The sequence below is a fragment of the Arvicanthis niloticus genome, chromosome 5, assembly GCF_011762505.2.
Source record: "Arvicanthis niloticus isolate mArvNil1 chromosome 5, mArvNil1.pat.X, whole genome shotgun sequence".
Lineage (NCBI taxonomy): Eukaryota > Metazoa > Chordata > Mammalia > Rodentia > Muridae > Arvicanthis > Arvicanthis niloticus.
The window spans coordinates 73,198,724-73,223,907 of NC_047662.1; positions in this window are offsets into that span (position 1 = coordinate 73,198,724).

Genomic DNA, 25,184 nt, shown 5'->3' on the forward strand with positions numbered 1-25,184 from the left:
GGGACCCCAATCTTTCGACCCAGGGCTGGCAGGAAAACCACCAGCTCAATGGAATCTATGTCCTGGGCAATCAACAGAGGCTGAGCCTTCTTCTTCTTCACCAAGGTGATGTTTGTATTGACTCCTGCTCGAAGGACAGGCAATCTCTTAGTTGGGACATCCTGTTGCCATCAGCTTTCTTCTCAGCACCGGCTAGCAGCCTGTTTCTTCTGCTTTGTCTATGGCCTGTACTTGTGGGCAAACTTAAACAACTGGTTTACTGGTTCAGGGCTTGGGAGAACTGGTTAAAAGCTGGAGGTACTTTTGCCGCTTTTAGAGGATGGCCCTTTGGCGCCGCACCATAATGTAGCGGGGCCATTTGGCAAAGAGTATGAAATCTCTTTTGGGCTGGATGTCCTGTTCAATGCTGAAGTTCTTGGGCCTTTTCTTAAACAAAGGATTGACCACTTTTTGGACCCCTGTTTTTCCACGACGGCAGGGGGATGGGGCCTCCTTCTTCTCCTTGGCCTTCTTTCCTTTGGGCACCATGCTCAGCTAGAGGACAACCAGACTATTCTTTTTTTTAAAAAAAATTGGGTACAAGAACACCTTTCCACAGGATACCTACCCGTAGGATAATGAAAGTAAATCATTAGCAAAGTTCTGGTGCATATGACGAGCTCATTTGATCACTATCAAAGTTTCTGGAGCATATTAAGTGGTCAATAAAGGTTGATTGGATTTACATTCATGAACACAAATAAAGCAACTATGAATGTTATCTAAAGGTAACGTGAATGTCTGAAGTAAGCCTTTTTTCCCATTATCCAACGTTAACACTTGGTTTCCTTATATGGCTGGAGAGAGGTTACTTTTGTAAGACCTGCGTTATTTAAGCAATTCTGCAAGCATTTATTACTTGATGTGAGGCCTTATCTCAGTACTACTCACAGTTTAAGGAAGGTAAGGAAAGACAGTCCAATGATCGGCTCAACTTGGGATCCATCTCCTGGGGGGGGGGGGGGGCACCAAGTCCTGATGTTATTACTGCTGCTATAATGTTCTTACAGAAGGAAGCCTTAGATGGCTGTCCTCTGAGAATCCTACCAGCAGCTGACTGATACAGATGTAGATACTTACACCTAGCCATTGGACTGAAGTTGGGACCCCTATGGTTGAATTAGGGAAAGGATTGAAGCTGAGGGGGAGGGCAACCCCATAGAAAGAACAACAGCATCAACTAACCCAGACCCCCAAGGAGCTCCCATAGACTGAGCCACCAAAAAGGATACATGGGCTGGTACAAGGCCCTTGGTACATACACAGTAGAGGTTTGCTTAGTCTGGCCTCAGTGGGAGAAGATGCGCTTCATCCTTCAGAGACTTGAGGCCAGGGAAGAGGGAGGGCTGGTGGGGGTGGGGATGAACTCTCCTGGAGGAAAGGGGGAAGCGGAATGGTATGAAGAACTGTTGGAGGGGGGACCAGGATTGGTGGGGCAGCAACTGGAATGAAACTGCCAAAGAAAGAAAATGCCAAATAGGTAAGTCTCCTATTGACACCAGTGTACTAGTACCTGAAATAGTTACAAGCATGTAAATGAGTGCCATACACTTGATGTGCATAGAATTCAGCCACACAGTCTGTGAGGCTGACAGCTCTAATCCCATTCTATATGTGGTTGCTAGAAACCATGAGGGTTGTCTTGGATTATATACATCCTATTATCAGAAGCTTCTCTTTCTTGCCCCCAATAAGAGCTCTGCCTTTATTTTTAGCACAGGGCTCATCTTTGAACTCACTGCATTTACATTGCGGCTAGTTTCATGCTTCATTGTTATCTTGCACTCCACTAATATGTCTATCCTATCACTCAACTAGTCTTGAAGGCAGGAGGTTATACCTATGCTTCCTATGCTTGACATTACCCCATATTAAGATGATCCGCAGTAGCCACAGTTTCGGTTTCAAAAGAATGTGTTTATGATGTCTACAGCAAGCAAAAGCAAACTGATAAACAGCAAGTAGCAGACAGATAGAGGAAGCCCATAGCAACACACCTTCAAATTGGGTGCTTTCTGCACTCAGCAGAAATGATCAGGAAAGCCTTGCAGAAAGGGTTGGAGTTCCCAGTTAACAGAATTCTAGGCAGAGCGAGAGTTCTTCCCATGCACAAGCCTTTGCTTTCCTGTTCCCGCTGCAGAGTTTTTAATGCCATGCAATAAACAATAAAGACCTCTGTGGGAAAGGATTTCTCTCTAGTTGTTCTCAGGGAACATGTTTTTACTCAAGCTATTTACTCTCCTTCTGTTCTCAATAGCATGATGTTTTTACTCTGTGGTGTGCTGCTGTTCTTTCTCTTCTCTCATCCCTAGACAAAGGCTCTTGGAGGACACTTTGGCATGAATAGGCTTGGCTTTGAATGGGGGTACATGTGTCTCCTCTACTTCTATAGGCATATTCACAGTAAGTTTAAGCAATGAGTAACGATATACCAGTGTATTTTATATTACAGTATCTTTAGGAAGTAAAATAATATTTAGAAAAATGGGTAGAAATAGTAAGTAAATTAGATCTTGAATCATGAATTGCACAGCTTTCTCATGACACAATAAGCTCTTGTGTTACTTGGTGCTTGTGTATCTCATGTGTGTGAGTACACATGTGTGTTCATATTGCTGTGGTTGTACATGTGAACATCCACCTGTGTATGTTTGTGCACATTTGTTTGATAGTATGAATTTATACTTTTGTGTGTACCTGAGGAAGTCAAAGGTCAATTCAGATTTCATTCCTCAGATGCTACCCACCATGTTTTGATTGCTGTGGTTTTTCTTTGTTTGTTTTTGTTTTGGTTTGGTTTTGAGACAAAGTTCTGTGTGGCTTGGAGCTTACCAATTCAAATAGGATCACTGGCCAGAAAGCGTAGGGATAAATCTGGTTGCTGTTGTTTGTTTGCTCTTCCAGTGCTAGGATATAAGTGAATGCCATTTCATGTGGATGATGGGGATTGAATGCAGGTACCCATGATATGCAGTAAGTGCTTTACTACTTGAGCCATTTATTTAGACCAAGACTTTATATTTTTTTGTGTGTCATTACTTCATTAATATGTTTTTCTCCAAACAGCATTTTCTTTTTTCTGCCCACCACTTAGAGTGGGCAAACCAGTATCTTCTTCTCAAGTTATATTTCCACCAAGAATTTCAGATTATTTTCTTGTTTGAAAAGAGGATCACTTAGTATTTAGGGTAAGGATTGAGGCTATATTGTGCCAGAGAGGAATGAGTCCTAAGTGTATTTTTAAGAAACAAACCAGGATACACAAAGCAGAAGGAGATGTGAATAATGAGGCAGTTACTGGAGGATAGTGTCAAAATCCAATGGGCACTATGGATCCCTAGCAACCACAAGAGTCTACAATGAAACAAATCCTTTATAGGGGCTCCAGAAAGAGCTGAGATTATGGACCTCTGATCCATAGAGCTGTAAGAAAACATGTTCATTCTGGTCAAAAGTTACATTAGTAAACATCTGTTACAGCAATAATAAGAAAGGACTATGCTATGGTATCCCTGATATGTAAGATCTTGGAATCTAAGAAGTTAAATTAATAGCTGGAAGAAGAAGGCAGGCTCATTCTCAACCCCTCCAATCCTTCCCTATTTCTGTGTGTATAATTCTTGGAGCCACCTAAGAGCTTATTGAAAATGCAAACTCCTGGGATCCCAATCCAGCTAAACAGAAGTCTGAGGGGCTTAGAGTATGTTTTTATTAACAAACTCCCACAGTGGATCTGAGATTTACAGAAAAATTGAATTGGTACTCTTTTTATTAATTATACTTCTTAAGGTTCTTTGGATTATATCAAAGACATTTCTTTGGCCCTGGTGGACCACGTACCTGAGGAGAAGCAGCAGCCTCCTTGCAGCAGGTGTGCCACTGACCTGCTCATTATCACTGTTGGGAGTTTCTGAAGCAGAATGCTCCAGCTGTCAGTTCCTCTTTCCTCTATGATACACCTGGCTGCTTGACATGACCCCAAATCCTGCTTAGAGGCTAGGTTTCTATTTCCATAACAGTTCTCCCAAGAACACAAAGTCAGAATAAGATAGATACAGATTCTTTTCATTCTTAGCACTAGTTTCTCTAAACACTAATGCCTAAATAAGCATTAAATGGAAAACTTCAAATCGCAAACATTAATTAAAACCTCCAAAAACAGGCCTCTCAAAAGGTGGGTGATCACTGCTCACAAACAGGATGTTTTGTGTTCTATATTCATCTGCCCAGTTATGACTTTCTCATCTAGTCTGTCGAGTTCTCAAATCAAAACACAGGGCAGGCTGCAAGCTCAAATTGGCATCTGCCGATGAAGCTGTGAGCTCTCCGCTGTGCGCCACTCTCCCAGGAACTGTGAGACCTGCACTTGTCATTCATAGGAGTGTAAACAGCTGTCTGTGCTCTGTTGGGCAGGGCCAGCTACCTTTCCAGGCATCGTCCCTTCTGATAGAATACTTATGCTTAGGGATGCCTTCTCCTTACACACATGATAGAGCAGCCCCCAACGCAAAGCTAGAATTTGGGAGGTTTGTTCAGCTTTATGATTTTGCGCTAAGTCTAGGAGGATTTGTGGGCTTGTGAGGATGGATTTGTTGCAAAACCCAAATGAATTACAAAGTATAGGTGGATATTTAGTCAAAGAGGCAGAGGGTAATGAAGGGACCACAGTGAATGGAGAAGCACATTGAACTATCTGGGGGTGGGGGGGCCCTGACTTCAAGTAACCAACAATGTGTAGCATTAAACCTCTGCATTCATAACAAGCCAGAATTTAAACACATTTTTATCTCAGATTAGTCAGGAGATACAGGAGCTTGAACTGCATTGTTCGTGTTTTCTACCATGAGAAAAATGAACTTTAGCTGACTCCCTCACTTATTTGCCCTGTGAGTTTTACAGCTTACCTTTAGTGCTTTCTGTCTTCCTGTCCCATAAGTCATCACTCCTGCTATACTCTGTGGTGTTATCTCCATCCGTCCTCTTCCTGAGGCTAGCTCAGAGTCTCTGAGCAGCCAGCTCTCCTAACACTTTGGTCTTTTAAAATAGTTTTGGTAAAAACCGGTTTGTTACTCATCCAAACTTCAAACATGTTCAGTGCTATCTCTCCCTCCTCCTTTCTTCTTTCTTGTACTCAAATTACTACCCTCTCCCGTATGTTCTAAGTTTCTGCTTTAGCCACCTTAATGTTGACTTTTGGAAAGTACAAAAAGTCCTCCCATAGGTTTCCTTTTTATCCTTCATCTGAAAAAAAAAAAAAAGGTATTGTGTTAACTTCTACTAGGGAGATGAGAACAAATATCTCCTCACACTGCACTGGGCACTATTAAAAACCAAAGTAACAGCTTCACCAAAGTCCACCCTGATGAACTGGTGACTTCATTGTGCTTCTTTATAGAGCATGGGTGAGGGATTGCAAACAGAAACATGGGTGACCACAAAATAGTGCATCACTCGACAGATCCCAGATAAAGCTAAGCTGAGAAAAAAACAGAAAATGCTGAAGACATTACCATACCTGGTCTCAAGCTATATACTACAGAGTCACAGTGTTTGCATAAAATTAGATAAATAATGAAATAATGAAATGTAGCAACAAAGAGGATCCAGGTGCTTGTAACCATAGCCAATTGAATTTTTACAAAGATGACCAAAACATACACTGGAGAAAAAGGCATTAAATTCAACAAATGGAAAAACTATATGGTTACATGTAGGGGAAGGAAGCTACATTTTCACCTCCATTCTGAACAAATTTGACTAAATATGGGCCAAAGGCCTTTCAGTAAAACAACTCTGAAACTTCTAGAAGAAAAGGTAAGGAATAGGCATAGAAAAGGACTTTAAAAATAAAAAAACAAAGATATATAAAATGAATAGATAGCCTACATCATGGAAAAAAATCTCATCAGCTATACATTTAATGGAAGATGAATATTTAGAATACACAAAAAGCTACCCCCCCCAAAAAAACCCTCCAAAGATAAAAAGAACAATGCAAACAAAATATGGACTATACATCTGAACAAAGAGTTATCAAACCGAGAAGCACAGATGGCAAATAAACATTTTAAAAAGTGTTAACATCATTAGAGATCAATAAAATGAAAATGGAAAGTACTTTGAGATTCCTTCTCACCCAAATGAAAATGGCTATCAAGAAATCAAATGCTAACAAATGCTGCTGAAAATGTGGAGAAAGTGGAATCCTTATTCACTATTGGTGTGTGTGCAAACTTACACACCCGGCATGGGAATCAGTGTAGTATGTCCTCAAAAACCTGAAGTTAGATCTATTACAGGACCTCATCCTGAAGACTCCGTAAACCACTACAGAGACATCGGCTATTCCATGTTCATCGCCTCTCAATTCACAATAACCAAGAAATGGAAACAGCATTGTTATCATCCACTGATGAATGAATGATAAAAAGCATACATATGCACAATGAAATTTTATTCCACTGAAAGAAACATGGAATAGTGAATGAATAAGTAAATGGATTGAACTGGAAAACAGTATATGGAGTGAGGTCATCTATGCTGAGAAAGACAGATGCTGCATGGTTCTCTCTCGCATGTGGAAGTCTAACATCGAACTTTTAGATTTGTATGTTAATTTAACCTGGAGACCCGTTGAATTCAGGAAACTAGAAAGATGCTTTTCTACCCTAGCCTTGGTTTTATTTCACTTTCACTCCCTCTTTCTACCAGGGAGTGTCAACAACTTGTTACCACTACCACAGACCTGCCTATGTCTATAATGTTCTGTTAGGTGGTTGGCATGGCCATGTTGCCAAGGTACCATTCGAATAGTGAAGGGATGACCATGTTATATCCTGAAATTAAAAGAAAAAAAAATCTAGCCTACAATAGGGTATAATTTGTTTAGAAGTTTAACCTGCCAATAATAAAAATAGTGGTAATTTATTGCACATATAACATATCTATGATATTTTGCTGTAGTGGGTAGTTCTGATACTAAGGTCCTGTTTCCTCTATTGGTTCTTGCTTGATCAATAAAGATGCTAGGATCTAACTGGGGGTGCTAAGGGAAGAGGTAGGACTTTTGGGTCCCCACAGAAGGCTAAGGGAAGCAGGAAGAGAAACGGAGAGTAGTTCACCATGCTTTGGAGGGAGAAGAGGTGACTAGCCATGTGAGATTTCAGGTGGAGAGGCCGTAGGTTGCTTACTTCCCCAGATGGGAGATTAGAAACTCAACTAAATTGAGGGCAGATTTAGGGTACTGAGCTGGGTGTGAAAAGAAGGGCATGAGACAGCCTAGGAATGCTTAGAAGAGCCCAGCAATTGAGCCAATAAGGTAGGTTGAAAAATAAGCTAATGTGTGTGGTTGTCTTTTATCCTCGGATCAGAGGGATCCTGAGCAGGGCTGATCTCACGGTCCACCAGGAGCTTAAAGTGGGGTTCATGCTATATTTTGTTAACAAACCAATTCAGCAGATCTGAGACAGGGGCTAGGAATCTGTCTTTTTGGCAAATACTCTTTTAGAAAGACTGCTAAATACTGTGGGAAAACAAAGCCAGTGCTAAAATCATGTTTTTATCTATTTGGTGAGAAAAGGAATTGCCAGGACTTTTGTTTTGTTTTTGCTTTGTGAGGATGTTTTTCTGGACTGTTTGAGCTAATCAGATAGTTAGGTTTGTTTCACCCTTTCCTTTTTACTTTGTCCTTATGTATTTTTTCAACATTATTATTTTCTAGTATCACTAAGAAATAGGAATTGTCTTTCATTATTATTGGAGTGACTGTCTGCAATTGGTGTTACCAGACTCTTGGCATCTTGTTTAAAAAAATTTTAAGGAGTCCATAAAGGTGACAAGGTAGCAAGGTTGCAAAATTTTATTAAAAAACAAAGCAAAAGTGCAGCAGGGTCCAAGCGTGATTTGCTCAGGAGCCTCTTGGCTGCTCCTCAGGAACTCCTTTCGTGGTTTTACAGGGAGGAGGAGTTGCTTGCCATGGTGCAATGTGCTTTTCTGTTTTAATCCATAGGTGGAGGTTATGTACTTATATGTTTCCTTGCATGTTCTTTCCTTTGATGCATGAGATCTTAACCATATGCATGCCCAGTTATACATAAGACTGTGATGTTGGTTTAAATGAGGAAATTCCCCATAGCTAATACATTTGAACACTTGTGTCTCATCCCCAAACTGGTGGTACTGTTTGGGGGCGGTTTAGGAAGTAGGGCCTTGCTGGAAGCAGTGCATCACAGGAAATGGGCTTTGCTGTTGAAGCCTCCACCACTTCCAGTTTGCTCTCTCTGCTTTATGTTTTCTTGTGTGAAGATGTGAGTGTTCAGCCTCTTGCTAGGCCTACTGTTTGCTGCGAAGCTTTCCAGCTATGATAAACATTTACCTCCCTGTAACTGTAAACCAAAATAAATTCTTTCTTAAATTGCCTTGGTTATGGTGTGTTTAACACAGCGACAGAAATATAACTAACACTGGTGGTAAACCTTATCCAGGGCCACAGAGTATTGTAAACTCTTCCGTTTCACTGGAACTGTGACCTTTCTTGTAACCATAGTAAATCCTTTTGATCTCTTTTGTTTACCTTCCTGATAATTCCTTTAGTCTCCAGAACAGGAAGTAACTTGTTTCTTGAGATGCATGCCTCCCCACCTCCTCACCCCACTTCGTTACCCTACACTTCCACAATCTCTGGTACCGTTATGTTAGCCACTTTATCCCTACCTTGTCATGTTCTTGTAACAATGGTCATCCACCAAAAATTTTAAAAAGTTTATTTATTCTCTCAAAAGAGAAACTCCTTTCCCTTCCACCTTGCTTTCCTCCCTGTAAATACTCCAGCCCGTACAGGCTCTTATTATTAAAACAGAGGTTATTTTCTTCCCAATATGAACCTGAGTTATGGTATTACCTTGTTAGTCTTTCTTTCTTCTGGATCTTTTGTAAGTAGAAGTTTTCCTCCATAGACACAGTTTGCCATAGTGTACATGTACCCCAAATCGATGTAAGCTGGGTTGATCCAACATGACCAGTTCCAGGATATACTCTAGAATGTGTTCAACCACAAAAGGGTAGATACTATGAGTTTCTAATGTATTACTAAGGGCTTAGGGAGTGGAGTGACTTTGTTTTGAAGGAAGTGTTTGAGTAGCTTCATGTAGGTAAGATGCCAGCTACTAAGCTTTGAACCATACGCTTTATAATGATCAACTTTCAGACTGATAAACAGATAGATTATGGTCAGAAACCAACAGCAAGAATATTTGAGTCACATTTTTCTTAGGACTGAAAGTACCTACTGGCAAGTTAGTATGGATACAACTTAGTATGGTTAGTAAGTTGCCAGTAGGTACTAAGAAGACAAGGAGGAAACTGATAAAAGTTGCAGCCAAGTGTCACAGAGTTACATTTTTGTTAGAAGGGCTGCTTATTGTGTGTAATTCTGCACATTCTTGCTCCTGGTCAGTAACTATCAAAGTAAGAGACAAAATGGAGCCTTCATTAACCCATGTTGTTGCTATCTGCTGCCCTCTGCTTCAGGTTGTTTCCTATTGGGCTCAACAGTGGTTTTTCAGATTTCTTCTTACTCTGACAGTTTTCATTTTAGTGTCTTTTTATGCTCTTTTCAGGATGAAGGATGACTATAGGCCTAGGTGGATCCACAAACAATATCACCTATTTGCTGCCACCCATGTTGTGAAGACTTAAAAACGATTTATTACTTGGGGTAGAAAGGATGCCACCCAATAATAGACTTGGGGTGAATTTAATAGGGGCACACATGTGTATTAGCAGTTTATCCAAGAAACTGGACTCAAAAGTTATTAGGCACACCAGACTGAAGAAAGGATGTAAAGCTCCTTGTCCTTGGCCAATGTCATATTCCTACCAAGCAGCTCATTTCCTTGTCCTTGGCCCATGTCAGCTTCTTGCCAAGGAGCCCCAAAGGCTCCTCACTTCTCCCTCTTTTTTATTTCATTAACAAGACTGAGCCTGTCTTAAGTCATTCTGACAAGAATGCCTTCCTTACCTGTCATGGAATATGCATTATCAAAGGCAGGGCACTTCTGTCTTAGGTTGGTAAGGCTCTGTGTAGAATCTTATGGGTTCTTGGCTTGCCAGCCTGTTAATTTAATAACTCTGTCTCAGGATCCATTTTTTGGTTTAGGCCATGTATTTTGGCTGCCAACATGTTGATGTTGTTAAAGATAAGCTTTAACATGGTGGGCAGGAATAAAAGTATTCCCAGGACATGACAGGCTAGCCTATTCAAGCTATATATGCCATTCCTGAGGTTTGACCAAAATGGAATTACTGAGCTTGGGCCATAGATAATTTTATTGGCATTATCTGCAGCATCAAAGGTCAACAGAGCAGCATTCCTTAAATTCTTAATCTCACTATGCAATGTTAACACACCCAGAGAGGTGTTAGGATTATGCCAAATATCCTACAGGTGTCTTTAAACTTTTTTTCTATATAATGACAATCATTGTGAATTTCAGAAGTAACACTACTCCAATGATATTTGTCATGACACTTTGGATGGCTCCTAACTCTTGAACCCTGAACCTCATTCAGATAATTTAATGGGTTATAGAGCATCATTTGTTTTTCCAGAAACCTATATAAATCCTTTGTATAATCAATACATTGGTAACTTTTTTTGCTAGACGGTTGCTATAGAACAAAGAAGTAATCTCAGGCAGGAATGTAAATATTAGGCCAGAACAAAGAAGTAATTTCAGACAGGATTCTAAATTTTTAGGCTAGAACAACAAAGTAGGCTTCAGACATGAAAATGACCTTGGGCTAGGATACGGAAGTAGGCTCAGATACTTCTGTCATCCTGATAAGCCTTTAGAAACAATGTTCATGGGAGTGTTCATGCAATTGGGTTTAATGTCTTGGTTTTTCTTTGGCTATTTGTGCTTATTTTATTGGTTGTTCCTCGACTATTTGCATCTATTGTATTACTAGACCTTTAACCTAGAACTGTCCTTAATACAGGCATGTAATAAAAATGGTATAAAAGCAAAAAGGAAGAGGGGGTATAGGATGAGGGTTCTAGGGAGGGAAAATGGGGAAAGGTTATGACATCTGTATTGTAAATAAATAAAATACCAATTTAAAACAAATAAACAAACAAAACAAAAAAATCCCCAAAACTTCCACTGTAAAAAACAAAAGTATATAAAGCTCTCATTTGGATCCAATGACACCCACCACTGTGATGGGAGTAGTATCTACTGCCAGTCATCTAACACCTAGTATATGTCACAAGGACTGATAACAAAGAACTTGTACCTGGAGCTTAGCTAGCTGTTGCCTGTCTGGACTTGCCATGCACGAGCTGTCTGCTCTGGATCTGGACTTTTTCTCTGCTTTCACTTTATAGATTCCTTGCATATTTCTTCTCAACCTTGACTTTACTGCCGTCTGATTCTACACTATGAATTCTTACCAGAAGCTGATGGATATTTTTTTATCTTATTTTATCTTATCTTATCTATACAGTCTTTATTTACATTTCTATCAGTCTAGTACTGAGATAGACTCTGTTGATACCTACCTCTTGAAACTTTTGTATCCACTACTGATCTCTCATATATATATATATATATATATATATGTGTGTGTGTGTGTGTGTGTGTGTGTGTGTATATATATATATATATACACATATATATATGAGTATATATACTGATCTCTGATATATATATACATATATATGTGTACATATATATAAGTATATATATATCAACTGTGTGATATAAGTGTCAATATTGGTTCTTAAGGTTGGAATAAAAAAACCTATGTTCAGTCAGGGAGTGGTGACACATATCTTTAATTCTAATACAGCAGAGGCAGAGGCACAGGCAGAGGCAAAGGTAGAGGCATCTCTTGATATTGAGGCCAGCCTGCTCTATTGAGTGAGTCTTTGGACAGCACAAAGAAACCCTGTCTTAACAATCATGAAACAAAAAACAAAACAAAACAAGAACCTATGTTAACTTGGGCCAGATAACCAAGGATAGTTGAATTATTAGTCAAATTGCTACCTTTGTAATAACAATATCTTGTTAATGGTAGTTAAAAAAAAACCTGTCATTGTAGAAAGACACAAGCATATCTTTTTCTAGCACTGGTAGGAGAAAATGCAGGTGTGACCTGGTGGTCAGCTTACCTGGCATACTCTACTTGTATGTAAGAAGCATGGCACACCATGCTCCTGAGTATTCTCAGAAGTCATAACACTGAATGCTGAAGTAGCATGAGTAGCTACTTGATAACATGTCTGCACTCCCCAAGTCTTCATGTACTGTTTCCACATAGAGACTCTAATGGCAAGAATGCTCACTGTCCAATCTGAGATAATGTGCTGACCAATAGGATAGGATTCCCTTATGTAATTTATTGCTCACATTCAATAAAGTAGACATTGTTCACTGAAACCATCTAGTGGGGGAAGGAGGTGGGGCACATACCCAAGTAACAACTCCAAAACTGCATGTGCACAAGGTAACTCACATTTGATGACTTATCTGCTGTCATAGGCTTAAGAAACTGGGATTGTGAAGTTGTAATCCCAGGGAAATTTTGGTTTATACTGGTCCTCATTCTTCAATGTAACTAATTTATTAGTGAAGACAATAAGGACAAGGATGAGGAGCATGAAGAAGATAATGATGGTGGTGCAAGTTGACATTAAGAAGATACAGTGTCCTAGACACAGTATACAAGGTTCTCAGGTTTTAGCCCAGTTAAACCTATGAAAACATCTTGAGATTTGGATCCTTATTTTACAGTTAAGAAACTAGTTATGATATGACAGAATGCTCTAACTGAAAGTTCATTCTCATCAGAATTTAAATTTGAGAGCAGGTCCACATCTTGTCATTCTGAATCTAGAACTTTCTTCTTTGACTGTTACTTCAGGAGGATTATAAGTCAATTTTAATTTTCTTAAATACACTCTCCAATATACCAGCTTACAGACTATTAGCTGACATGACTTAGAAACATATTTTCATCATATTTAAATGTTCATGGAACATGGTTAAATAAAACTAATTTTTATAATCTCAGAGCTTCTAGAAGTCCTCAGGATTTTCCTGATGCTTGCAAAACCTATTTGAAATTTTCTTATTCTCAATTTGCTGGCCTCATTTTTTTTCTTTTTTTTAAATCCTGCATGCCTTTTTCTGGTCCTACAAAGAGCAATCACTTCTTGTATCACTTTGCTATTGATGAAAAGTCAATGCTCCACATACTCATTTTTATTTGATTGGCTTCTTGAACTTTTCTCTTTGGGATGGATGACTGATTGCTCCTAATACTCAGAGGTCTTTTTGTTTACTACCCAGCCCCACCCGTAGTAAACAGATAGCTATCTAATGCAGTCAGAATGTTTCCTGATGGCTTCTCCAATTTTTTTTTTCCTCACAAGCTTCTTCCTTTGCTGTTATTTCCATGGTTTAATTGAGATCATTCAGAGTTTCCATGTCTTTATAGCTTCCTTCTCTGCATTCCACTTGAAACCCTAGTCTGAAGCATGCCCATTCATTTTAAGCAAATGTGCTTTTCCTAAGTTTAGGAGTTATAAATATTTTGAAATTTTGATGGTTGTAGAGGACATCTTAGAAATTTAATTTATGTAACTTGGGGTCTTTCAGTAGCTTTCCTATAAGAAGAGTAAAGTTGTTGGTTTTTTTCTTCTTTTTTTCTTCTTGAAGAAATTCAAGTGCTTAGAAAGAGTAATATTACTTGTAGTGATATACTAGGGACCCTGAAATAGTTCAAAGGAAAGACTTAACTGTAAATCTTTTGCTATAGGACTCAGAGAACTATAAGAATCTGACTAAGAAGAACCTGAGGATTGGGGATTGAGTTTAATGGCTAAGTATTTGCCTGGAATATAAGAAGTCTGATTTTGACACAACCAGGACAACACAACAAACATACAAATAAAAAAAAAAAACCTAGTAAAATCTAGTACCATTATTCAGGACACGTTAATTATTCAGATGACTTTGAGACCCAAGGAAATGTTATCAACTCCTTTTCCCTAAGATTGAACAAAGGCTATGGAAAGGTTGGGATACTGTGAACACTGTTGTAAACTTGTTAAAGATAAACATGATCACCATTGAGCATATGGCATTCTCAAAGAGTGGTAGATACCAGACAAAGCCAACCTATAATGACAGGGATTGAGAATCTTGTGCTCCATCCAATTTGGCTCTGGCAATCACTGTGTTCCCAGTAATAATGAGGAATATGGAACAGCTGAGACAATGTCTAATGGTGTTCTTGTGGTAGCATTTCAAAAAATTTAGCCAAACCATGAATAATGGATTTTATAAGCACTCCACAAATGTGAAATATTAAAAACAACCCATGTTCTCAATTTCTTCTGTAGGAATCTTATTCCTTATAAATACCACCAAGAGAACATAACTGGGTTAAATGTAAATATCACAATGCTTTTCTGTGTTGCAATTTGAAATGGCCACTTTTCTACCATTGAAAATCACTGGTTATTCAGAGCTAGTTATAGAGAGCAGAATGTCTATGTGATTGCATGGCTTCGATTACTATCATTATGACATTATGCACAAAGGCTGATTACCTTCCATTTCGTTAAAACTTCTTGTCGAAACTGGGTTAACAGACTTTACAGGAACTTTTTTATATGAAATTGCTCATGGGAATATGATGTAATAATTAAAATTATTTTATTGTTGACTGTCCTGTTATGTATTTTTTGCCATGGTAGAAATGTCTCATAATTAATCTTTTATTGTTTAAAGTAGTTCATTTAGATGAAGCAAATTTTGGTATCAATGGGACTGTCTCTGATTGTTTAAAGTGACATTCAGGTTAGGATGGATAGACTTTCCTGCCTATGTAAGGTGCCAGTGATGATAAATCATGACTGTCTCCTTCCACCTGTAACTTTGTAAGGAATAAAGGTCATCTAGAGTAGATTTTGAGGGGTTAAAACTTTTTCCTGTAAAAAACACAATATACATAAGTAAAATGGAGTTTTAAAAGAATTTACTTAGCACAAGTCTAAGAAACATAGTATATCAAAACATGTTTAAATGTTTTCAATAGAGTAACAGGAAGGATGGACTATGAAATCAAAAGTGGCTCTTTTATTTCTAATTTTGAATTAATTGGGTCCATCCTCTGGTCAGGCTACAATGTCCATAAATATAAAGGAAGGGGTGTGGCTAGTGCTATGAAGGCCCTATGTTCTGCCACTTTCAGAGGAGTATGGCTATAGGATGGGCAAGTACAGAAATAGGGGGAGAGGAGGGGATTTGCTTGTTTGTTCCAGTACTTTCTGGCAATGTGTATTCTGAATCATTATAATCTATTGATTTTGAAGGATATACTTCAACCATTTCCTAGTGGGAAATGAAGTAAATAAATATGATTTAGTAAAAGGAAAACGTCTGTTTCATTTGTTTCAAAATGTTGCTTATTATGATATGACTTGTAGAATAGGGTGGTACCCGAAAGCAACAAAACCATTGTGTTCTTCGGGTGTTAAGGTTGGGTGTTGATGTGACAGTTCTCCTTATCTGCTACTTGTCTGCTATGTGACAAAACTTTTTTGGACAATATAATGCACACTGCATCCCCCTCCCCCAACACACACACACACACACACACACACACACACACACACACACCTACTCATATGTATCCCATGACAAATGAAATAACAGATACCACCAATATCCACCATGGTGAACCAGTGTGTTCTATTGGTGTTATTTATTTAAAGGAATATATAGGAGTAGTTACTTACAGGGGCAGAAAAGGACACAAAGACAGCACCAACACCAAAGCCCACTGTGAGTAACAGCTCAAAAAGGCTCAAAATGTGGAACACACTGCATAGCCTACAGGCAGTTTAACAGGTTGGAAAATGCCTTTTCAAAAGGCAGCTAGTCTAGTCTCAGAATCTTTTTTGCAGCTTGGCTTGTCTAAGAAAGATTCTGGGTAGCCTTTATTGTTTACTGTTGGGAAGGAGTGGCCTAGTGAATCTGGTAAATTTCAGGGAGTTTTTGAAACTATTTTGAATTGTTTACTTTTTGACTTAAGAAGCTTCCCTGAAGGGTGGAATGTTTCAATCTAGAGGAAACATTATCTCATGCTCACCTGTGGGCACTTACAAAGCACTTTTTCTGTGATGTTTAATATCAACTGTCACTCCCACAACAAATATCTGTTGGCTTTCAGAGCAGTGATGACACTTTTAACTATAAAAAACCTAGTAGTTTTGGCAAATAGTCCATTAAGACAGCTGATAGTCTCTTTACCCCATATTTCTGGGGACAAAGACAATTTAGAATGTTGTTATTTTAGATGACATTATATATTATGCCAATCTTGAAAGGGAGAAGGAATAAATTCATGAATGATCATGAATAAAATATTTAATCTGTAACGGCATATAGTTTTTTCAAGAGTTTATTATTCAAGCTGTCCATAGCTTTTTAAATCTATATTCATTCACCAGTTTGCTTGCATGAACCTGCTCAAGGAAATAATCAGACCAAAAGATAAATTTTACAATTAGCTGTTCATGGTTTCAACATGCATAAAAGCTAACCACTAGGAAAAAACACAAGGTAAATCGATGTTTTAGGAAGTGTGCATTTCATGCAATACTGTATCTAATTATGATACAAATTGCAATGTGAAATATTGGGGAAAATACTTATATGGCATTCAGGAGACTTCCTCACCTAGGGATCTATCCCATCTGCATACATTATTCCAGACACTATTGCTGATGCTCTGAAGCTCTTGCTGACAGGAATCTGGTATGGCTATTCCACAAGAGTTCTACCAGCAATGGACCAATACACATGCAGATACTCAAAGCCAGCTATAGGACTGAGCCAGGGAACAATGAAAGGACTGAAGAAGCTGAAGTGGATGGTAACTCCAAAGGAATAACAATATCAACTATTTGGACTACCCAGAGCTCCCAGAGACTAAACCACCTACCAAAGAGTATACATGAAGGCATCCATGGCCCCAGATACATCTGTTGCAGAGGATGGCCTTATCTGACATCAATAGGAGGGGAGAGGCCCTTGGTCCTGTGGAGGCTTGGTGCCCCAGCATAGAGGGATGCTAGGGTGGTGAGGTGGGAATGGGTGAGTGGGTGGAGGAGCACCCTCATAGAGGCAAAGGGGAGGGCGAGAGGGAGGATGGAATGGAGGGTTGTGTGTGTGGGTAACCAGAATGGGGATATCATTTGAAATTTAAATGAATAAAATGATTAATAAAAACAAAAAACAAAAAACAAAACAAAACAAAAAGCAATCAGAACCTTAATGTTATGCAAGAGTCTACTTTCTACTGTACAGTGGGAATCATGCCACAGAAACCAATGAACTAACATAAACCTTAATGTTAGTGGGAGCCATTTTTGAGAGATACAGTGACTGAGAATTTAGTGGTAAGGCAATTGTTTCCTTCTAATTGTCTGTGTTTCCCACATTTCCGCAAGCATTTCAATTAAGCCGAAAAAAATATAAACATTCTACTTAGCCTTTTATTTGATTGCCTCCGTTCTCAGATGGAAAAAAAAAAAAGCCAATTTTTAAGCTCAAGCCCCTCTGCTCAGGCTCCCTCCCAGAGACTGAATGTTCCCTTACATCCTCCTTAAGCAGCTTAACCCTAAAGCTGGCTCAGAGAAATTCTCCCGACCTCCAGTTCTACTGCTCAGCAGGGCCTGCCTCCCCTTCATCTCCAGTCACATTCGGATCCTTCTCTAGGAGCAGCTCTGGCTCTCCAGAGCCTTGGCTATGCCCTTCTTCCCTCCTTTCTTGATTTCCCTTCTGAACCTTCCTGGCATTCTTAGTTCAAGGCCAGATGGCTGAGTTTCTGAAGCATTAACACTTTTCTGTCTGCTGTCTTAGAGCTGTTTAGAAGTCACCCACACCTGCCTGGTAAGGAAGTTTCCACCTCAGCAGGCAGCCTGGTGGGATTTGGCAACTGGGGTGAGCATGGGGCTGGAGAAATTGCCCAACAGGAAATTAGCCACAACATGGGAGTGGTGTTACATCATTCATTTGGAACTCTTGGAAAGCAGGGGAAATGCTTAATGACAACCCATTAAAGACAATTTAAAGAAGAGGCACCCACCGTTGTGTAAGCCTAGTTTTGCAAATCGGAATTTTGTTAATAGACTTTCAGACTTTGCTCAAAAGTTGATGTTTCCATTGCTTACAAATAAAATATTTTACTGTTTTATTTTTATTATTATTTTTTTTACTTAACATAGACTCAAGCAGGTCATTGCTAATTAGTAGTCACTACCAGTGAATCTGGAAAATATGGACAGAAGAAACTTTAAGCCCTTTAAATTAGTGGAAAAGGAAAGTATACATCATGCCATTGGTTGGGATTAATTTTCCACAAATAAGTGACACCTTCTCTGGGCAAGCCATTATGCAGGGATGGTACAAAAAAATATGAATAAACACAATCTGAACTTTCCAGAACCTGAGAGTCTGACTGTGTAGTTTCTCCTACATTCTTCCTCAAAGGCAGAGAGAACATGGAAAGGTTAGATGGGACTCAGTACCAGCAGAAAGTGTCTGGTGAAAGTTAATTTAGCAATTCGGCGACACTGTCCTTTTCTCTTTCCTCTAAGAGGAGGACGAGGACTCCTGGATCTTTATCTTAGTTGGATTCCTGGACCACTTTAAGATGACAGAACACTGAAGACAGCAGGGAAAGGGGGGAAAGGGGGGAAAGGGGGGAAAGGGGAGCTTTCTGATTTTGTGTTGCTTTTAAAACAGAGTGAAATAGGCTTATCCTGTCAGGGATCATTTTAGTAGAAGTTTCCATACACTGCAGAACTCTAAAAATCCCTGACCATGGAGCTGGCTCTTTGGGGCTTTGAAGCCACTTGCCAATAATATTCACTCTGACCTCCTTAGGCAGGCTGTGGAAAGTGCTGTGGAGAGCTGAACTCTGAATGAGGGGGAAAAAAAAAAAAGAAAAAACAAAACCACAGACTTTCCACAGACTAGCTGTCTCATGCCATTGGTTAGAAAATGCAGCATAAATTTTCCCAAAGCAATTACTGACAAGAGTTAAAATATGAATCCCAAAATTTCCTAATGAGTAACAATTATACAACTCCATATTATCTTGCTATAAAAGATGACATGTTAAAGGTAAACCTTTTAAATACACCTCAAGTTCATGATCCTGTTCTGAAATTCTTTAGTGTATAATTTACTATTATACATTAGTAATAATATCAACAGGTACCCTGAAAACAGATATAGCTTAACTTCTTTCAAGCTATAGCAATGTAGGTAGAGAGGCTGGACCCATCATGAAGATTCACAAGAAAGTGGAACTACTGAAAAACACTTTGGACTGTAAAAATTTAAACTGAAGGAAACAGAAGAAATATGCAAGCAGAAAACTCTGCAGGCCTACTGGAGTTTTGAGAATACTTTTTATTCCTTTTTGGTTGCTCATGCTGAACTCTGGCATCATGTTGGCAAAATCAACCCCTACAAGCCAATAGCTAGCATCCTGGAACTTGAGTTCTTGCCATTCCAGCTGTCACAGCAGGAACATATTTTGCTGCCAAAACAAAATTTCCTCATGGTTAGGGCTGAAATATTGGTCAATTTGAAGGACAGAGGCAGCAGTGTTAAGTAATACACTGCCTTAAGCTTTCTTCCTGTGTCATAAACACCTGCTCCGAGCAGTATATCTCCTTAGAGGTCTTCAAAGAGTAAAGTACCCACCCATGTGTACTGCCACCATTAGCAACTGTACACTTTGTGTAGATGTTTGTTAAGGTTTTTGTTGTTGTTATTGTGTACCATCTTTGTAAGTTCCGGTAGCTACCCAGCAAGCTAATTGTTGTTATCTCTTTTGTGTCTGGGTTGACACCAAACTTGAGGTGTGATCTGGGTCATTTATACTAAGTAACACAGACAGATAATGAGAGATAAGCTCATTATTGAAACTCACCATCAGACAGAGTTGAGTAAGATAAAATTCTAAGCCCGAGGGAACATAATTTTATAGCTTAGAAGTTTAGAAGGTTCGCCAAAGGAATACAGGGGCAGATTGTTCAAGTTCCTACATTGCAGGGGCATAAGGAAAGCACTATGCAGATAATAGGAAAAAAACCCTCTCATTTATTGGGTGTTTGTTCCCTTCCAGGGTAGATGTAGATTAACATTGTTCATGTTTTTCATTATGGAGAGATTAGATTGTTCAAATAATCTCTCTTTGCACAGAATATCATATGATCTTTCTCCTTAGTTTATGCCCCAGGACAGAGTTAATGTTCCAATTTAGTTATCAGGAATAAATACTATGGCTCAAGATAAACCTGGGCTTTTCTAGGTCATTAAACTATGATTTTATTCCAGTGAGTGTTCGAAGGAAGAATTAAAGGAATATAGAATAATTCAATAATTTAACTTGGAAACAATAATACTCAAGAAATAAAACAATAGAACTTTGAGAATCAGAAACAGAATCTTGCTTTTAGAATCTTTTGTTCTTTGAGTGAGCATGCTTTCATTTCCTCCAAACGCAGTGGTGGATTTTTTTTACCCATAAACTCATTGTCTACATGAAAGGAGGCTTTCGGTGTGTGTTTTCTCCTATCAGTTCAGTTGAGTTTCCTCCATAGGAGCTAGCCAGCCCTCATCGCCTGCTCCTGTCATCAAGCCCTGCCACTCACTTTCCATTTTTGAATTTCTTTGAATCTAATTGATTATCTACCTTATTACTCAACCTTTTCTCTTATTACTCAACCTTTTCTGACCACTGAGTAATCAACACATGAATCCCTTACTACAGAAAAATATGATAAAAGTATTCTAAGTATTGAAACACAGGAGTCCCAGTGGCTCCCTGGATTCTATGCTTCTGTCCAGTTCTTTGGAGGAAATCGTGAACTCCTTTCTGAAAGCATAGTTCCCAAGATGTTTTGCAGAATGCTTTCCATATCAACTGCTCAACCAAATTCAAATCTTCCATAGTGTCTTCTGCCTTGAAGCTACTTATCAGCAGCCCTTTGCTAGAACTGTAATGAAGAAATTTAAGTAGAAAAGTTTGCCATGAACAAAAGTATGGCTTTTAAAACTATTCTAATGGTTTTGGTAAGGAAATCATAACAAAATCTCACATTAGTTGAATTATAATTCAAAATTTAGTCATTTTTTGTTTTAGAGCTTTGATTGTAAGACTGGTAGTAATATACTAAGACATTTTCAAATCTGTAGAAATACTATTGATTATGAAAAATAGCTAATTAACAGTGCAAGACTAATTAATAGGGTAATAGATATTTATATTTCCACACTCAAATGAGAGAAAACCTAAAAATGAATGTAGACATGAGCTAAATTAATCATTGAGGCATTTATTTCAAAGTCAGATACTAGACATGTTCTGGTACCTTTCCCTTTGTCCTTGGTGTCTTGAGGTTAAGGTTGACAGGTGACCTGAGATCTGTAAATATTTTCCATGCTAACAAAAGTAAGTACTAAAAAGACAAGACAGTGTCCCGAGCTTACTTTCAATACTGTTTTTCAATATTTCAGGAATGTAGAGACACTTATAGTATGATTACACTATATGCATGCCACGCCAAGACACTTTGGTATCTGGCTGTGTTCAGTCTTTCAGTTATAAAGCAACAAGCTGAAGGGTAAAAGGTAGACATGTGAGCAAATGGCCCAGGACAACAGAAAGTTCTAATTTCCATCCTGGCATTCATGCCTCTTTCAGCCAACATTCATTTAGTGCTTTGATGTGCAAGTGAGGGCTTTAGGAAATCAAAGGAGTCTTCATGGTTGAAATCGTGGTGATACTTTGTGACTATAGACTGATGTCTTCTGTTAACACTAGAGAGACCGGAAGCAGCTTTGTCACAGGTAATCTTGAGAACAAAGTAAACAATTCCATTCAACCCAATCAAACATGTTTTAATCTCTTTTTATGTCTTAATAGAACTCCCATGGGTCAGAAAGATGTAGAGAATTTCTGTCACAGCCTGCAGTCCAAGATCTCTTACTTTGCTAGTTAAATCCACTTAGGCATGGTGGCTTCCTTCAAGTACTGCTCACTCAATTTTGGTCAGAATTTAATTTTGCTAAGACAATAAATGATAGTCAAATGTCATTTCCATAAAATGATAATCATCAAACAAGCTGAGTTTGTCATTTTTAAAAAGTAATTTCTGGAGAAGAGATATCCTATATTTCCTGAGTGTCAATGAAAGTACAATCTTGTGTAATAAAAGGTGTTAGGGAAGTACATTTAGGACAATGTATCTAGAAATATGCTATGTAGAACTCATGCCTCAGTGCTGGTGCAGTCCTACTGCCATGAGGACTGCATGCTGTTGTTGGAGGTGGACTCTCTCTCTCTCTTTTTTTTTAATGTACTATATTAGGGGCCTTCATTTCGCTTCAGCAAAGTAGAAGCAGAAAAATCTCACATTTTACTTCAAAGGATGCCTTTCTCATATTTCTCACCAATGAGCTAGCTGTTTGTTGCTCTATTTCTTTCTCAGTCTGGTTTCATTTTCTTTGCTAGAACTTTTATTTCCCCAAATTTCTGTATTTCTGCCCATATCCTAGTGCCCTCTTTTTTCATGCTACATATTTGTTTTTACTTAGAATGTCATATATTTTAGTTGGTAGTCTTAATATCTTATTTCAATTGTTGCACTTCTCCAGAAGAGCCCACTCTTTCTGTTGATGTGATATATTCCATGACCAAAGTTACACAAGAGAAATCGGGGTTAATTTAGCTTACAACAGGTGAAAAATTCATCATAGGCATTGTTAAAGTAAGAATTCAAACAGCAACTCCTACTATACTTATACTATAGAAATAGTAGGAAGAAGAGAATGCAGCCGTGTTGCCTGCTTGCTAACTTCTCAGCACCTTTTCTCTGTTCTGATTCTCTTATTCAGTCCAGGTCCAGATCATGCAATGGTGTTGCACACAATAGGCTAGATCTTTCCACACCAATTAACAATCAAGACAATCCTCACAGACAAGCCTACAGGCCAACCTAATCTAAACAAGTCATCAACTGATGCTCTCTTCCCAGGTGAGTCTATGTTGTAACAAGTTGATACTTAAAACTAATCATCACAAACCCTTCTAAACTTGGCAATCTGGGATATAACCACAGTGTTTGTCTTTTCTCATCAGTTGCCATGGTGTTAACTTTCATAGTATTGACAAGAGTGCTTATGTAACACCAAACTCCCAAAGTAGCTCTAAACTCAAAATGTGGATGCTTATTTTGTCTCTACTCTATGGACAAGATCCAGCCCATAGTAGATGCTGAACCAGTATCTGTTTAGTAAATAAACCATAAAAGTCTTATTCAGTATAACGTTTGTTCCTAACCAGTATCTTAAGCCCAGAAGTTTCCAAAGTTAACTTGAGGCCTTTCCTTCCAAATGCTCTTCCATGGTGCTCTCCACTGTGGCCAACAGAACTTAGTATATTCCACTTTTTAGTTCTAAACTCTGTGTGTCAGCCTTGACACTTCTGTCTTTCACATCATATATTTATTTCATGACAGAGCAAGTAGAGTTTATTTTAAAACTTTTGTTTATTCAACAATATTATAAAGTGCTCAGTGTCAAACCTTTATTTCTAGTTGGCTGTTGCGTTTGGACTTTCCTCTTGTGTTTCTTTACTATATATATATTTTTTTTTCCTGTGTAATACACTATTCTCTTAAAAGCACAAACAATTCATCTTATTTCTCCTTCAAATACCCCAAGTGTCCATCTCATTCATAGTAAAAGTCCTTGTAGTGATTTCCAAGTTCATGCAGTCTGCTTCATGACACTAAACACTTTACTATCTTTATAGTGAGCAAAGAAATCAGAGGCACTAAGTAGACTCTCAATAAATATTTTCTCAATGAAGTTATCTACTTAACAGTAAGAGGTTATGTTATTTTAAAATGTATTCTCTCTCACAAAGAAAAAATATTCCTTCTGGTGGGTTTCAATGGAGCCAATTACCTTTTAGTTAATTCACACTAAAAAAGTTCAATACATAACATGACATTATGAACTTTTGTTCCAAGTCCTGCTCTTGAAAAACATGCATAATAATAGTTGCATTGTGAAGTCAATTTTGACTCATTAGAAAAATCGTTATTGCAGTCAATATTAAAGCAAAGATTTTTTTCCCCCCAAGGGCATATTATGCCACATGGTTGACTATTGTGTTGCCTGATTTAAGAATGAAACAAACTTACACTTGGTAGTTTAATGTATTTTTATGCATTAGAACAACTTAACTTCTTGGTTTGATATGGATATTGTGATATTTTTCACATAGTAGGAATTATAATCTTTGATAATTTTTGGTGAAAAATTTTATTTCCATTTTGACAAACAACATATCACGAAATATATAATGCTGCATAAAACCATATGTCAACTATAATATTTGATTCTCTACCCTGATCTACCCTGATACTGTAAGAACAGTCTAGTACTGAAAAATTCAAAAACTAAGAGTCAAATAGGTCTAAGAAGATGTATTCACAGTTAACTTCTGAAAACTACTACAGGGTTTTGGTGTTCTTATACTACCACAGGCAATGCAAATAAATAAAAGGGAAGAATGGTAGAAGAGGGATCACATTTTATAGAATTTTAATAGAGAGCACAGTGGAGTTTTAATCTGTTTTTGACCCTATGATGAGTTCCTGAAATGATTACCATAAAATTAAATCAAATCAAGACAATGAAAAAGATGGGACAATGATAGTGATGGTAGCAGGCTATTGTTGAAAGTTAGGCATTCTTACTCAAGTTCATTCATTAATATACCTCCAGATGCAGTGGAGAATATTTTAGAAAATGGTTCTGTTTCTGAGGCTGGGGTTTTGTTCACTCCTCTTTGATGTTTCCAACAAGTATTTATTAAGCATATAGTTTGTGTCAGAATGTTCTGAACTCCGGATCTCTAATAGCTACTGCATAAGTCTCTTTTGTTGTTGTTCTGTAATACACAGTTTTGGGGAAATGGCTTCTACATTGAAACATGATATTGGGGTCAACCTGATCAACCTGGTTCCTGCTGCTTTGGTA